This window comes from Ovis aries, chromosome 2 (assembly GCF_016772045.2).
Source record: "Ovis aries strain OAR_USU_Benz2616 breed Rambouillet chromosome 2, ARS-UI_Ramb_v3.0, whole genome shotgun sequence".
NCBI classification, from domain to species: Eukaryota; Metazoa; Chordata; class Mammalia; order Artiodactyla; family Bovidae; genus Ovis; species Ovis aries.
Genome location: NC_056055.1, coordinates 135,820,875 through 135,837,701, shown reverse-complemented (window position 1 = coordinate 135,837,701; position 16,827 = coordinate 135,820,875). Strand labels below are relative to the sequence as shown.

The following is a 16,827-nucleotide window of genomic DNA, read 5'->3' as shown; positions in this document are numbered from 1 at the left end:
TAGCTGTCTTCTCTTAACCCTCTATTACACACTCATTAACAGAATTTCCAGTCCCAAACTCCCTTGTTTAACTCCAGTATACTTTAAGGTAATAGCAAATAAAATAAACAAAAAAAAATTTGTAATTAAGTGTGCTCAGTTGCTCAGTCATGTCCAACTCTCTATGACCCCATGGACTCATAAAGAGTCCTCTGGGCTCCTCTGTCCATGGGATTGTCCAAGCAAGAATACTGGACTGTGCTGCCATTTCCTTCTCTAAGTTATTAAATGAATTATTTCTATTATAAAATTTATTCACTAAGTGAATAAATGCAAAATGTCAATGCTCATATTAAAACTGACTTTAAAATTGTGTACCTCTCTACTAAGAGCCAGACAAAAATACAAAATATTTGACTTGATGAGATACACTTGACTATCCACATGGTATTGGACACTGCACATAATACTTATTTCTTGGTATAATGTCATAAATGACTTGGCTATTTTCAATTATAAGTGGATTGAAGACTGATTACTCATTAATTCATTCAAAGCCTGTCTTATTTCACAAAGATTTGAGTAAGATGGATAAATCCATACTTTTAGGATGCTAGATCTAACTAGGAAGGACTTCAGAAATAAAAACATACCTTGAATATTCAGCACTTCAGTAAACTGTTTTGCTATATTATTACTTATATCTGGGTTATATTCAATTTTCAGAAGCAAAACATCCCTAGCTATATGCAGAAATAGATCTTAGAACACATAGATGTGTTTAAGGATTCACTGCAGTACTTTACTGCTACCTATCATGGAAACCTTGATAATCCAAATTTTCTACAATCAATAACTACTGGAGAGGGTGTGAGGAAAAGGGAGCCTTGTTACACTGCTGGTAGGAATATAAACTGGTACAGCCACTATGGAGAACAGTCTTGAGGTTCCTTAAAAAACTGAAAATAGAGCTACCATATGATCCAACAGTCCCACTCCTGGGCAAATATCCGGGGAAGACCATAATTTGAAAAAACACATGCACTCCGATGTTCACTGCTGACTATTTACAATAGCCAGGGCATGGAAGCAACCTCAGTGTCCATCAACAGAGGAAGTACGTCAGACAGAGAAAGACAAATATCACGTATCGCTTGTAAGTAGAATCTTAAAAATGGTACACATGAACTTATTTACAGAACAGAAATAGAGTCACAGAGATAAAAAACAAACTTATGGTTACCAGGAGGTAAGAGAGTAAGGGAAGGGATAAGTTGGGTGATTTAGAGAGACATATACATACTACCATATATAAAGCAGATAACTAATAAGAACCTACTGTATAGCACAATGAACTCTACTCAATACTCTGTAATGGCTTATATGGAAAAAGAATCTTTTAAAAAGTGGAAATATATGTATGTATATCTGAATCACTTTACTGTATACCTGAAACTAACACAACACTGTAAATCAACTATACCCCAAAAAAAATTTTCTTAGAAAAAGACTCTAGAAAAAAACACTTACTACTCAAATATATTAAATCATAGTCATAGCACCAAAATATCCTGCGTCCTACATGGCAAATAATAAATGTTCTGATCATCTATCTTCTAATCCAGAGTCCCACCAAAATCACTGAAAGGCTAAGGGCCACATTCCTAAACCAGTAAAAAATAAACTATTAAATAAATGTTAGAAATCAAGACAACGATATCTTGCTCAAAAAAAACCTTTTCTTATCAAATTTCTAATCCATTCTTCAAAGCAAAGTCGTATTTTGTGTCTGAACTATGATGCTCAACTTCCTCATAATTTTACAGTTCATTAATTTTTAAAGAGAAGGGAGAGAGCTGAGCTTGCATTGGTAATTCACTTAATATCTACAGCTTTATTCATGGGAAATAGATGGGGAAACAGTGGAAACAGTGTCAAGACTTTATTTTGGGGGCTCCAAAATCACTGCAGATGGTGACTGCAGCCATGAAATTAAAAGACGCTTACTCCTTAGAAGAGAAGTTATGACCAACCTAGATAGCATATTCAAAAGCAGAGATATTACTTTGCCGACTAAGGTCCGTCTAGTCAAGGCTATGGTTTTTCCAATAGTCATGTATGGATGTGAGAGTTGGACTATAAAGAAAGCTGAGCACTGAAGAATTGATGCTTTTGAACTCTGGTGTTGGAGAAGACTCCTGAGAGTCCCTTGGACTGCAAGGAGATCCAACCAGTCCATTCTGAAGGAGATCAGCCCTGGGATTTCTTTGGAAGGAATGATGCTAAAGCTGAAGTTCCAGTACTTTGGCCACCTCATGCGAAGAGTTGACTCATTGGAAAAGACTCTGATGCTGGGAGGGATTGGGGGCAGGAGGAGAAGGGGACGACCGAGGATGAGATGACTGGATGGCATCACTGACTCGATGGACGTGAGTTTGAGTGAACTCCGGGAGTTGGTGATGGACAGGGAGACCTGGCGTGCTGCAATTCATGGAGTCACAAAGAGTTGGACACGACTGAGCGACTGAACTGAACTGAACAGCTTTATTCATAAATAGTGAAAAATACCAGTGCCTATTTATTTTTTTTATACATGACAAAAATCCTTTATTGTATGGAGGAAGAGTAGGTTAAAGAAGTAGCTATAGCCATAAATAAATAAAATCTTGCCATTTGTGATAACATGGAAGAATCTAGAGAGTATAATGATAGGTGAGACCCAAAGACAAATATCAAATGACCTCATTTATGAGGTCTAAAACACAAATGAACCAACAAAACAAAATGTAAATAGAGTCTTAGATACAGAGACTAAACTGGGGCTGCCAGAGGAAGGGGCTGACTGAGTGAAATAGGCAATGGAGATTAAGAAGCATGAATTTACAGTTATAAAATAAACAAGTCGTGAGAATGCAATATACAGTATAAGAAATATGGTCAACAATATTGTAATAATTTCATATGGAAACAGTTGGTTACTTGACTTATTTTCTAATGTATCTAAACATTGACTATATTGTACACCTTAAACTAACATAATATTGTCAACTATAGTTCAATTAAAAAAAGAGAACATATCTATCACTAGAAAGTTCACTTATGTTCCTTTTTCAGTTAAATTGCTCCTCTCCTCCAAAACAACCACCATTCTGATGCTATCACTTAGATTAGTTTGCTGATTCTTGAACTTCATATAAATAGAATTATGCAGTTAAAAAGGGAGAGGGGGTTAAAGCTGTTTATTGTACACTCCAAATGCTATGATTTAGTTTAGTCTAGTTTAAGCCCAGGTTTATAGATGCACTTTAAAATTCTAGTCTAAACCTAGATAAAGCGCCTTCTCATCTTGATAATAAAAGCAGTTTGAGAAAAACCAGAATCTAATTCATAGCTGGATCTCAAACTTGTAATATTAATCTCTGTTAAACAAGATATGTAGTTTTAATTACCTTCCTCAAGTAAGAAAGTGGGAGAAGAGCATCTCAACTTATTATATTTACTTCAAAAATAAATTGTCTCCTTAAACCTATCAGTGAAGAAGATACATGGAAATGGGCTTCCCTAGTGGCTCAGGTGGTAAAGAATCTGCCTGCAATGCAGGAGACCTGGTTTCGATCCCTGGGTTGCGAAGATCCCCTGGAGGAGGGCATGACTACCCACTCCAGTATTCTTGCCTGGAGAATCCCCATGGACAGAGGACCCTGGTGGGCTAAAGTCCATGGGGTCACAGAGTCAGACACAACTGAGCAGCTAACATACACAAACATGGAATTAATTGGTCTAGGAACATAAACTGTCAGTTACTTGATGGAGCAGCATAAATGGAACAAGCAAAACTAGCCTTGGTGGATTGTTGTTATTTATAATGACAGATCATTTTAAAGTAACCTTTTTAAGTCTTTGACCTTTATTTTCCAGGAGAAAACCTATTGTATAAGATATAGAAAAGGCCCTAGAACAGTTCAGTCTATGTTACAGGCTCTGTTTAATGCTGAAACTATGAATTGGGATAGCCAAAAATATTTGCTTTTGCTTTGCTTCTTTTCCATCCCCTCTCCATTCCCACTCTCTTATTATAGGAAAAGGCTCACACCCCAAATCCGGAGGAAAAAAACTTCCATCCCTCTGACATTCATAAGTTGATCAAGGTTTTCAAAAAGTTTAATAATAAAAAAAAAAAAGCACATATGGCTGACTCTGAGGGGCCAATCTAAAATTAAACAAATTATAGATGATTCATTTAGGAGTTTAACACAAAGATGTTACCTTAAATGGAAGCAATCAAACAAAACACTAGAAGTAAAGAATCATTCCCAATACGGAAACCTTAATTTTTTTCATTTACTATTTTATCCTAAGAGTTCATATAAATTAAAAAAGAATACACTTTTAAGTAATGAATAAAAAACAAAACATTATGGTGAATATATTTTTTTTTTTAAAAGAAAGAAACAGACTTGCAAATAAAGAGAACAAACTAGAGGTTACCAGTGGGGAGACGAGAAAGACATGGGTAGGGAATTAAGAGATACAGGCTACCAAATATATAATAAATAAGCTACAAGGATCATATTATACAGTACAGGGAAACAGAGTCAGTATTTTATAGTAACTGTAAGTGTAGTATAACCCTTAAAAATTCTGAATCACTAAGCCTTTGACTGTGTCAATCACAATAAACTATGGAAAATTCTGAAAGAGATGGGAATACCAGACCACCTGACCTGCCTCTTGAGAAACCTATATGCAGGACCGGAAGCAACAGTTAGAACTCGACATGGAACAACAGACTGGTTCCAAATAGGAAAAGGAGTCTGTCAAGGCTGTATATTGTCACCCTGCTTATTTAACTTATATGCAGAGTACAGCATGAGAAACGCTGGGCTGGAAGAAACACAAGCTGGAATCAAGATTGCCGGGAGAAATATCACTCACCTCAGATATGCAGATGACACCACCCTTATGGCAGAAAGTGAAGAAGAACTAAAGAGCCTCTTGATGAAAGTGAAAGTGGAGAGTGAAAAAGTTGGCTTAAAGCTCAACATTCACCAAAACTAAGATCACGGCATCTGGTCCCATCACGTCATGGCAAATAGATGGAGAAACAGTGGAAACAGCGGCTGACTTTATTTTGGGGGGCTCCAAAATCACTGCAGATGGTGACTGCAGCCATGAAATGAAAAGACGCTTACTCCTTGGAAGGAAAGTTATGACCAACCTAGATAGCATATTCAAAAGCAGAGACATTACTTTGCCAATTAAGGTCCGTCTAGTCAAGGCTATGGTTTTTCCAGTAGTTATATATGGATGTGAGAGTTGGACTATAAAGAAAGCTGAGCACCGAAGAATTGATGCTTTTGAATTGTAGTGTTGGAGAAGACTCTTGAGAGTCCCTTGGACTGCAAGGAGATCCAACCAGTCCATTCTAAAGGAGATTGGTCCTGGGTGCTCTCTGGAAAGAATAATGCTAAAGCTGAAACTCCAGTACTTTGGCCACCTCATGCAAAGAGTTGACTCACTGGAAAAGACTCTGATGCTGGGAGGGATTTGGGGCAGGAGGAGAAGGGGACGACAGAGGATGAGATGGCTGGATGGCATCACTGACTCGAAGGACGTGAGTCTGAGTGAACTCTGGGAGTTGGTGATGGACAGGGAGGCCTGGCATGCTGCAGTTCATGGGGTTGCAAAGAGTCGGACATGACTGAGTGACTGACCTGAACAAAACTGAAAAATAAGTAGAAGGATGAGATGGAAAAAAAGACACAGGCATAAAAGCATGAAAAATATTAAAAAGTGGAGCTTACATTAGTGTGCTGCTGCTGCTGCTAAGTCACATGTAGTAGCAAGCAAAAAAGACTTTTGATTATTAATGATACCACTTAACTGATCAGAAGCAACACATTTCAGTATTATACAATATAATTCTTTTAAATGTACAGAACACCAGAAAATTCTACCTAATAGTTACTGGTATTGTACTTATACTGTAGATAATTAAGACATTCACATCATTAAGGAATCCTTAAAGTCATTTGAAAGTTATGAATTATAACCCAGAGTCAACACCTGTACTTAATTATATTTAGTTGCTCAAGGGTTTTACATTTTTAGTTGCTGCAACATATCAACTCTCTCCAAAGAAGCAGGCAGAAAAGAAGTATTTTAATGAGAACTAACATTCATCTCTCAATAAGATTTTCATTTCTTATTCTATATAATAGATTCTTAGATGTATAAAACATAAATTCAATCAATGGTACTTTGAATTAATATTTATTGAGATTCTGCTCTACTTCCAATGTTGAGCAAACCGCTTTTGCTGTATTTAATCTTCCCAACAACTATCTTACTAATTTTTTAATTTCTAAAGTATCACTTAGCCTCTGCCACTAGAAATGCACTCTATAAACTGACCTTGCTACACCCTCACTCTCCACAAACCCTCATCTCAAGTCAAAGTCTCATGCTGACTTCCTAAGCCCTGAGAAGTTCTTAATACTCAACTGTCAGTAAATTTTTGCCTACTCTCTTCCCTGGGCCTCAAACATACATATCCTTTCTTTCTATTACAAGTCACACCTATCCCTAAAATGCAGAGCATGACTTCCCCTCATCAGCATAGCAGTTCTAGAGAGCCCAGGTCTAAGAGATCTCTACCACCCCTGGGTCACAAGCGGAATTGGAGATACTTGTTTGGAGTAAGGTGTGGTAAAACCGATGGTTTAATACCTTACCCTAAATATGACTCCTGAGAAAATCCATTTTTATACCTTTTTAAAGAATCACGTTATAATGAGGGAAGACACAAACAGAATAATTAATAAAACTAAAATTTTATCTTTATTACCAGTTGTTATTTAGTTGCTAAGTCGTGTCTGATTCTTTGCAGCTCTATGGACTGTAGACTGCTAGGCTCCTCTGTCCATGGGATTTCCCAGGCAAGAATACTGGAGTGGGTTGTCATTTCCTTCTCCAGGGTGTCTTCCCAAACCAGGGATTGAACCCAGGTCTCCTGCATTGGCAGGCAGATTCTTTACCACTGAGCCACCAGGGAAGCCCTTATTACCAAATACTGTAAGCAACGAATAAAACGAGTTATGTGAACTCTCTGCCATTGAAGAAATAAGCTAAATGATAAATCAGAGCTTTAATTTTTCTAATGTTGGTGCCCATTAATATCCCACGTCTTTCAATCAAATTAACCTACATTCAACCCTTTCATTTTACATTTGCAATGCTGTACTCATCATTCTGCATAGAATAGTCTTCCTCCCCATTTCTGCCTTTCAAAAAAAGTTATTAATACATATCTTTCATGACCTTAATTTGATGTCACTGAAATTTATCTCAATGACATGTTCTCTAACCATATCCTGACCTGTAATATGTATATCTAATATTAGACTATGTGATTCTATCTCCTAGTTATCTAAGCTCAAGGATTCTGTGTTACATGCCTTTCTAGTTCCCTCCAGTGCCTTAATCTGAGCTGATAGGTACAAGGTGAAGTGAAGAATAAAGGAATCAGTGAATGTCTCAAGCACTTATTAAGCACTCAGAATGAACAACTGTAAGAAGAGAATGGTGGCTCAATGGTAAAGAAGCTGCCCGTCAATGCAGGAGATGCAGGCTCAACCTCTGGATCAGGAAGATCCTTTGGAGAGTGAAATGGCAACCCATTCCAGTATTCTTGCCTGGGAAATCCCATGGATAGAGGAGCCTGACGAGCTATAGTCTACGGGGTTGCAAAAGAGTCAGACAGGATTTGGTGACTAAACAATAACAACACAGCAGATTCTAGATGAATCCAGACAAGCAGCACAACAGCATAGGATCAATTTTATAGCACACAAGACACTGAGGAAGTATTTCAAAGAAACCAGTGCTAAGCATGCCAATCACATGAAGTAACAGAGTGTAAGTAAAGCACAAAACAGCAAACTGAAATAACAGATATGAGAAGTTTCTTCTGTTTCATCTCTTCACCTTTGAACTGCTTGGCTATTAGTGCTGATTGATATTCACTTAATTATTTTCTGAGGGCTTCTTGGGCATATTGCACTGAATTACATATTATAGTGTAATTTTTAACGTGAATAAGTCAAATTAAGAAGAGGGCAAACATACCCATCCACTGTAAGACCAATAAATGCAACCATAAAAGAAAACGAGAGAAGGGATTGATCAGCATGGATCAAGATTAAGGATGGAAGGCTTGAATACAGTGAAGACTTTTAGGGACAGATATTAGCAAAGCAAAGCAGAGAGTCAAAAGAAAATTCCAGGCAGGAAAGAAGTATAAATAGAGTAGAGATGATGAAGGGCACAGACTCTGAAATCAGGTTATCTGGGTTCAAATCTGTATTTCAGGCTGTTTGATTCATTAGCTCTGTGAGTATTTAATTTCTCTGTGTCTTAAGTTTCCTTGCCTGTAAAAACTAGAGAATAATGCCAACCTCCTAAGATTGTTCTGAAGATTAAGTGATATGTCAAGATGTTAGGATGTAAACACTCAAAATAAGCTAACTATACTTACAAATGGAAATCTAAAGAAAAGGCACATATATATACCAGGGTTTCTCAACCTTGGAATTACTAACATTTGGGACAAGATAATTCCTTGTTGTGGGGGCTGACCTGTGCAATGCAGGATGTTCAACAGCACCCCTGGCCTCCACAAACCAGATGCTGATAACACACACACACCATACTAGGCACAAGGCTGTGCGCAAGCACACAGGCAGACCTCCAGCTATGGAGGTCAAAAATGTCTTCAGACACTAAGCCATAGTTCAGAACACCAGTGTACACCAAAAGACAAAGGTTGTGCTACAGACCAACCAAAAGATGGTGCCTTCTTATTACTATTATTGGCTTTACTAAGTTTTCGCTGCAGTGTGCAGGATTCAGTCTCTAGCTATGGTGAGCGCAGGGGTTTCTCTTGTGGAGCACGGGCTCGGTAACTGTGGCACCAGCTCTCTAGTTGTGGCACGTGGGGTTAGTTGCCCCACAGCATGCGGTCTTAGTTCCACGACCAGGAAGCAAGCCTGTGTCCCTTGCACTGGAAGGTGGATTCTTAACCACTGGACCACCAGGGAAGTTCCAATGAAAAGGTTCTAACACTAAGCTCAGGAGTTGAAATTTAATCTCCTCAATTATAAAATTCCTAATGTAGATTTTCAGAGAAGTGCTCTTGTAATCTTGCCCTGGTTTGGTTACTCACTCACGCTGTCTTTAAACGATTCCGTTAGTTATATACAAGATCTAATAACAGCTTGGAGAGAGACTACTGGTCAAAAACAGAGCAGCTGACTGTTGGGCACTAGTTATAGAAATAACTCGAATGTGGTTACATCTTAAAAATAAATTAAAATCTTTATAAAGATTTTTTTTGGTTTAGTGGGTAGGAAGAATTATATTAAATTGAGAAGAAATGACATGTGACCAGTCATAAAACTGGAGATGTATAATAGCTAGTTAAAGACACCTATTTTAAGCAACATATTTAACAAATGTGTACTGAATGTCAATCACAAAGAGAATGGGGCCAGGAGCTGGAAGGCAAGTTTCAGAGATGAGAAAAAGCTGAATAACACCTTCAAAGATGTTTACAATCTAATAGGACAGAGACAGATTAGCATATAATAAATACAAGAAAGTAAATCCAGGATGAAAGGAAGCAGGGAAGTGGTTAGTATTCAGTACAAGCTGATAGAAAGTCAGCCTCAAGGCTTCAAACTGGAATACTGGTGTTACACAGATGTCATTTAAACTTTGGATTAAGATTTGTGTGCAGGTTTTGATGGAGGCATAAATTATTTTTTAGTTCCACACTTAGGTACACTGATGTTCTGCTAAGAGATAATATTGTCTGTTAAGAGTCTGAAACTGGTGTTTAAATGCTTGAAAAATGTAAACATGTGACAGGTATTAATCAGTCAAAGAAATGGCTGGCTATTAATCTTTAAAATAACTATTTTTAGCTTTGTTTGTAATATCAATGGATTATTACTTTTACCTAGTTTCTTAAAAATATGGTGGAGTAGGGGTGAGGATAGAAGGAAAAGGAAGGACTCACCAAGAATATTGGTGTTAGAATAGGAAAATAATGGTTTGACTAAATCTATGTTATATGATAAGGATCATTCTTGGGTCCAAACTGCAAAGGTAGATGTCACAAAACCAGATAACATACCTCACAAAATAACTGTGCCCTTAAATACAACAATCCAGTTTTGAAATGAGAGCAGAAACACAGAAGGAAGGGGAGGGCCTAGACAGATTAAGGACAGGCAAGTGACTGAACCTTTGGAAGCAGACTGTGTAAAGCAGGTCACTGCATACCCAGTAGTTTTCCAACTCAACCCACCGCAACTGGCTCAACAAAATGGGTATCAACTTACCTGAGAGACTCCTAGAATTCTGCTGCTCCCCTAAAGTCCCAAAGACCTAGTCATCACCATCACCAGCCAAGTCAGAGCAAACCACCACCAGCAGGTGGTGCCAAATCAAAGCCAGTATCAGAATGGACTTGGCTGGGCCAGCACCTTGCCACACCCCTCACCCCCTGCAACTAAGGGTGCAAGTCTACCCGGGTCATTCCATTCACCTAGAAATACCCTGACCTCATATTTTATGCAACTGTAACTCTTGGACACAAGTAGCACATTATAGCAGAGGAGGAGTGGCTACTGTAATGCCTTCTTTGGGTGGAGGGAGGGGAAAGATGAGAACTAGGGCTTAAGAAATCTAGTTACAAAGGAATAAATTTTAAAATTTTTTCTTGCTTTATGCCAGTTCTCATTAATACAGACTCAGATAGAGCCTTAAAAATAATCAGAAAATCATAAAATAATGCCATCCTCAAAAAGGTCTGACTAATCAAGACTTTAAACAGTTAAATATGAACACAATTAATGCTTCACGGCTTTCCCACATGGCTCTACTAATGAATCATGATCTTCAACAAGAATAAAAGGATGTAATATTGTTGATCCCCCTAAGTAAAGTTAAATGATCCTACAGCTCTTTTGTCTTTAGAGCTATTTTGTCTTCAGAGCATAAAACATGGGAACTACAGTATCTCCCTACCCCTTCCCTAATGTTAAAAAGAAAAAGGAAGTTCCTCTCAATTACTTTAAGAATCACCTCAAAATTTCTCACAAAAGACTTCATGGCAAACATTTCCTTCCATTTCCATCTTATCCCCACTACTACCAGATTTTAGCACGGCTTATATGTTATACCTGTCAAGATCTGATGACTGTATGTTATGTATTCATCTGAACAGAACCACTACACTTAGTTACAGGCTATCATCAACCAATTCATTCTCTTGCTAAAATCAAGTCATCCAATTACTCCTTGACTAATCAAGGCTGTTTTGGCTTTTTCTTTTTTCAAAAGGTACTCAACAGCATAAACAGTTCACTTACAAGAAATGGAAAGGGGCTAATCAGCAGAATTATTGTTTTGCTGCTACAATTTGCAGTATTTAAATTTAGTTGCTGATTGGACTGAAAGTTTTATGATACAGCATATGAAACTAGTTTAATACAACTGTGAAGCTGTGTAGCTGTATTGTCTTGCCTTGGATATACTGGTCTACTTTGTGGGATAGACTGCTTTCTTTAAAATAAAGATATTGTAAAGAAATAAGTTTCAGTATACTTTCGCACATATATTGCTTCTATAATGGCAACAAGCTATTAATTCCTGGGCATTGGTTTAAAGTTAACAGCTCTGTGCATGCATGTATGTCTGTTACATGTGTATAAAGCCCACAATTGCTTAGGTGTTTAAAACACATTTATTTTGGCTTCTAAGCAACAATAAACTAAAGGGACATTATTTGATTATTAGTTTAGGAAATAAGGATTATCTACAATATGTGTATCTTTTAAATAAACACATGCTACCCCTTGTGTAATAAAACAGTGGATGCTATATTTCTAAAATAGAAGTATTCCAATTACATGAATAATTCTGATGCACAAAAGCTGTGGAAAGACATTATCATTCATCAGCTTTGTTACTCTTTTATCTATAAGAATTTCTGAGAGAATATTTAACATAATGACTAAAGAATAAAATCTAAATACTAAACTATAACTTTGAATTTTATTTACTCTTTAAAAAATAAAAGATTTATATGTCAAAACCTGGACTAAAAATTTTGAAGAGGGATGCAATCAAACTGTTTAGCTCAGACTTATCTTGCTAAATGTGGAAAAACATTAACAAAAAGGACACATTTTATTTTGCAGGAGGAAGACATACTTTTACAACAAGATGAACAGTCTGGCTTTTTTGAAAACCTTAAAACATATCCAAATTCTTTATACACTAAAATAATGTTGTGCAGTAACCATCAACAGGAAGTTATACAGAGAGAAGAAAACAACACCCACACATAAAAGGGATTACAATGATTTCTGAATCTTTTATATATGTGTAGATATATTACACAAGTAATACTCTAAACATATCTTTTGCATGCTAAGGTCCAACCAGAAATGAAATTCTATACCGAACTGTAATATATATATATACTTCTATCATATGTCTCACAGGACCATTCAACACATACATAAACATTTCAGAAAAGTCTTAATTTCACAAATGCACTGACAAGGTATAAAATGCCAGTACATTTCAAACCAATTCTACTTAATATAAAAAAATATGCTATTTTAATATTTTTAAAAGATTCAATCTGGTTATCTATGCCAAAATTCAAAGAAGAAAATAAAAACTAAAATACATTAATTAACAACAGAGAACTAATATTCATTAAAGCCAAACATTTCTCAGAGTATGCACACCTGCCAATATATTAAAAATAAGTAAAATCAACTACAAAAGTAATAAATCAAATGCTGTGGTAGACTTGACTTCTCGAGACAGCATTTTCAGCCGTCTTTTGTGGCTTTGTTTGGCGCCATAGTCCTTTAAGTTTTGTCTTCATAAAGCCCTAACTAGTTGTAATCATTTGCAGCCTAATTGTGGACATTTATCTGCTTTTCTTATGCATAGAACATAGCTATTAAAGCTGAATGGTGATGGTGTGAAGTATAGGTTAAATTGGGTGAAATTAAAGCAAATTACTCCGGGATGTGGAAATCTGAAAATAGAAACCACCAATGATTTGCAACCCTCTTGATGATCAGCTTCACAGAACCCTAAACGACAAGAAAACTTACATATTTTAAAGTTAACTAGGTTTTTTTAAATAATATGTATAAATGTATTTTTAACTACATGCACTTCATAGCAATGATGGAAAGATTATTTGTTCAACTCAGCTGCAATGTGAAAAAGATCTCAGGTTTCTATTTTAAATGGTCGGTTTGTTTCTTAAATAAGATTTCCTTCTATCATATAAATTTTTACCTATAAGAATTCATCCAACTATATCAAACACAAACTATACATATTATATAAATCACTTTGCTAAGTTTTAACCCTGAATAAAAGTATTAATACTAGAGATAACAGAACACAGAATTACAATAATAGCAAATTTCATATAGAAACACAAATGTATTATATATGAGCTTATTTATACATATGCCATATATAAATCCACATGTGTGACTAGCATTTACAGAAAAAAACATACAGAGGCTTAGCAACAAAGGTAAACACTAAACTACAAGAATTTGATTTTATCTGAAATCTTATTGCTTGATCCACAATTTGGATAAAACAATAAAAACATATCCATTTGCACCCTGCATATTCTTTTAGGCAAGCAAGCAGAGTAGTATAAAAACATTTACTAGATCACAACTTAGTCCAGCTATAGCTAGAAAAGAATTCTAGTAACAAAAATGACACCCAAGAGCTTCCCTGGTAGCTCAGTGGTAAAGAATCCATCTGACAATGCAGCAGACACGAGTTTGATCCTTGCGTTGGGAAAACACACTAGAGAAGGAAGTGACAACCCACTCCAGTATTCTTGCCTGGGAAAGTCCATGGACAGAGGAGCCTGAAGGGCTACAGTCCATGGGGTTGCAAAGTTGGACACAGCTTAGTGACTAAACAACAAAATTGATTCATCTTTTATTGACTGCTACATAGAAGGGAAGTGAAAGTCACTCAGTCATGTCCAACTCTTTGTGACCCCATGGACTGTAGCCTCCCAGGCTCCTCTGTCCATGGAATTCTCCAGGTCAGACTACTCAAGTGGGTAGTCATTCCCTTCTCCAGGGGATCTTCCCAACACACGGATCAAACCCAGGTCTCCCACACTGCAGGCGGATTCTTTACCATCTGAGCCACCAAGCATATTTAAATACCTGAGGAGAAGTGAAGTTACATGGTATGGCTCACAACTTCAAGGCGCTTACAGTCTAGTTAAAGAAATAAGATTACCACATGAAACTAAATCATGGCTGCATGAAGTGGTGCCTATCACTTTAAGTGAGCTACTGACCTCAAAGATAAGAAAGAAAGAGCAAAAGGGGGTTGGGAGAGGTAGATCATCGAGGATACGATCTTAAGAGAACAAACTTAGCTAGGGGAACAGCACAGACAAGGGTGAGATGCAGAAGAAATATTCAGAACACACACAGCACATCTGTCTGAAGACAATTTGGAACAGAAAGAAGAGCACTGAAAAAATACTAACGCTTAACAAAGAAGAGTCTTGAGTCCTAGACAGAAAATGGAATTCCCAGCGAGGCACAAATGTCTTACAAGAGACAGTGACATAATCCAAATACAGTGATTCACAATCAGCAGTACACCTAATTTTTCAATGGCTGTATCACAAGTAAAAAAGTGGTATGCCAGAGATGTGATCCTCTGGAGTATTAACAACATCCCTAGACCCTTGGTGTTCCCTATTCCTTGCCTCATACTAGGCTATGAAGTACTGCCTTACTTAATAACTATATCCCTATGTACTCATTATCTTTGTCTTTCAGAATTAGCATAGTACAAAATTTAATGTTCACTGTAATTTCAGGTACTAGTAGATTTATTTGTATTTTAAAACCATAGCAATTGTTGTTGTTCAGTTGCTAAGTTGTATCTGACTCTTTGCAACCCCATGGACTACAGCACACCAAGCTTGCCTGTCCTTCACTATATCCTGGAGTTTGCTCAAACTCATGTCCATTGAGTCGGTGATGCCATCCAACCATCTCATCCTCTGCCACCCCTTCTTCTTTTGCCCTCAATCTTTCCCAGCATCAGGGTCTTTTCCAAGAGCTGGCTTTTCACATCAGGTGGCCAAAGTATTGGAGCTTCAGGATCAGCATCAGAGCTTCCAATGAGTATTCAGGGTTGATTTCCTTTAGGATTTGATTTCCATTAGGTTTGATCTCCTTGCAGTCCAAGGGACTCTCAAGAGTCTTCTCCAATACCATAGTTCAAAGGCATCAATTCTTCAGCACTCAGTCTTCTTTATGGTCCAACTCTCACATCTGTACATGATTACTGGAAAAGCCATAGCTAGACTGTACGGACCTTTCTCGGCAAAGTGACGTCTCTGCTTTTTAATACACTGTCTAAGTTTGTCATAGCTTTTCTTCCAAGGAGCAAGTTTTAATTTCATGGCTGCAGTCATCATCTGCAATGATTCTGGAGCCCAAGAAAACAATATCCGTCACTGCTTCCGCTTTTCACTCTTCTATTTGCCATGAAGTGATGGGACCGGATGCCATGATCTTAGTGTTTTGAATGTTGAGTTGTAAGCCAGCTTTTTCACTCTCTTTTCACTCTCATCAAGAGGCTCTTAAGTTCCTCTCCTCTTTCTGCCAATAGAATGGTATCATCTGCATATCGGAGATTGTTGACATTTCTTCCGGCAATCATGATTTCAGCTTGTGAGCCATCCAGCTCGGCATTTCGCATGATCCACTCTGCTTATAAGTTAAATAAACAGGGGTGACAATATACAGCCTTGCTGTACTCCTTTCCCAATTTTGATCCAGTCTGTTGTTCCATATAAGGTTCCAACTGTTGCTTCTTGACCAGCATACAGGTTTCTCAGGAGGCAGGTAAGGTAGTCTGACATTCCCATCTCTTGAAGAATTTTCCACAGTGTCTTGCGATCCACACAGTCAAAGGCTTTAAAGTAGTCAATGAAGTAGAAGTTTCTCTGGGATTCCCTTGCTTTTTCTACAATCCAGTGGATGTTGGCAATTTGATCTCTTGTTTCTCTGCCCTTTCTAAATCCAGTTTGTATATCTGGAAAACTTGGTTCATGTACTGCTGAAGCCTAGCTTGAAGGATTTTGAGCGTTACCTTGCTAGCACATGAAATGATGGCAATTGTATGGTAGTTGAAACATTCTTTAGCATTGCCCTTCTTTGAGACTGAAAACTATCCTTTTCCAGTCCTGTGGCCACCACTGAGTTTTCCAAATTTGCTGGCATATTGAGTGCAGCACTTTCACAGCATCAACTTTTAGGATTCGAAGTAGCTCAGCTGGAATTCCTTCACCTCACTAGTTTTGTTCATAGTAATGCTTCCTAAGGCCCACCTGACTTCACACTCCAGGATATCTGGCTTCAGGTGAATGATCACATCATCTTGGTTATCCAGGTCATTAAGACCTTTTTTGTACAGTTCTTCTGTGTATTCTTGCCACCTCCTCTTAATTTCTTCTGCATCTTTTAGGTCCTTTACCTTTCCTGACCTTTATCGTGCCCATCCTTACATGAAATGCTCCCTTGATATCTCTAATTTTATTGATGAGATCTTGAGTCTTTCCCATTGTATTGTTTCCTCTACTTCTTTGCACTGTCCATTTAATAAGGCCTTCATATCTCTCCTTGCTATTTTCTGGTATTCTACATTCAATTTGGTATTCTTCCTTATCAGTCCTGGGTATTCATT

At 37.4% G+C, this 16,827-nt stretch overlaps 1 protein-coding gene across 3 annotated transcripts in view; it reads right to left on the bottom strand.

Annotated features, from left to right (window-relative positions):
- Positions 1 to 16,827, bottom strand: part of OLA1 (Obg like ATPase 1) — a 165,867-nt gene that overhangs the window by 82,485 nt on the left and 66,555 nt on the right. The window lies entirely within an intron of this gene.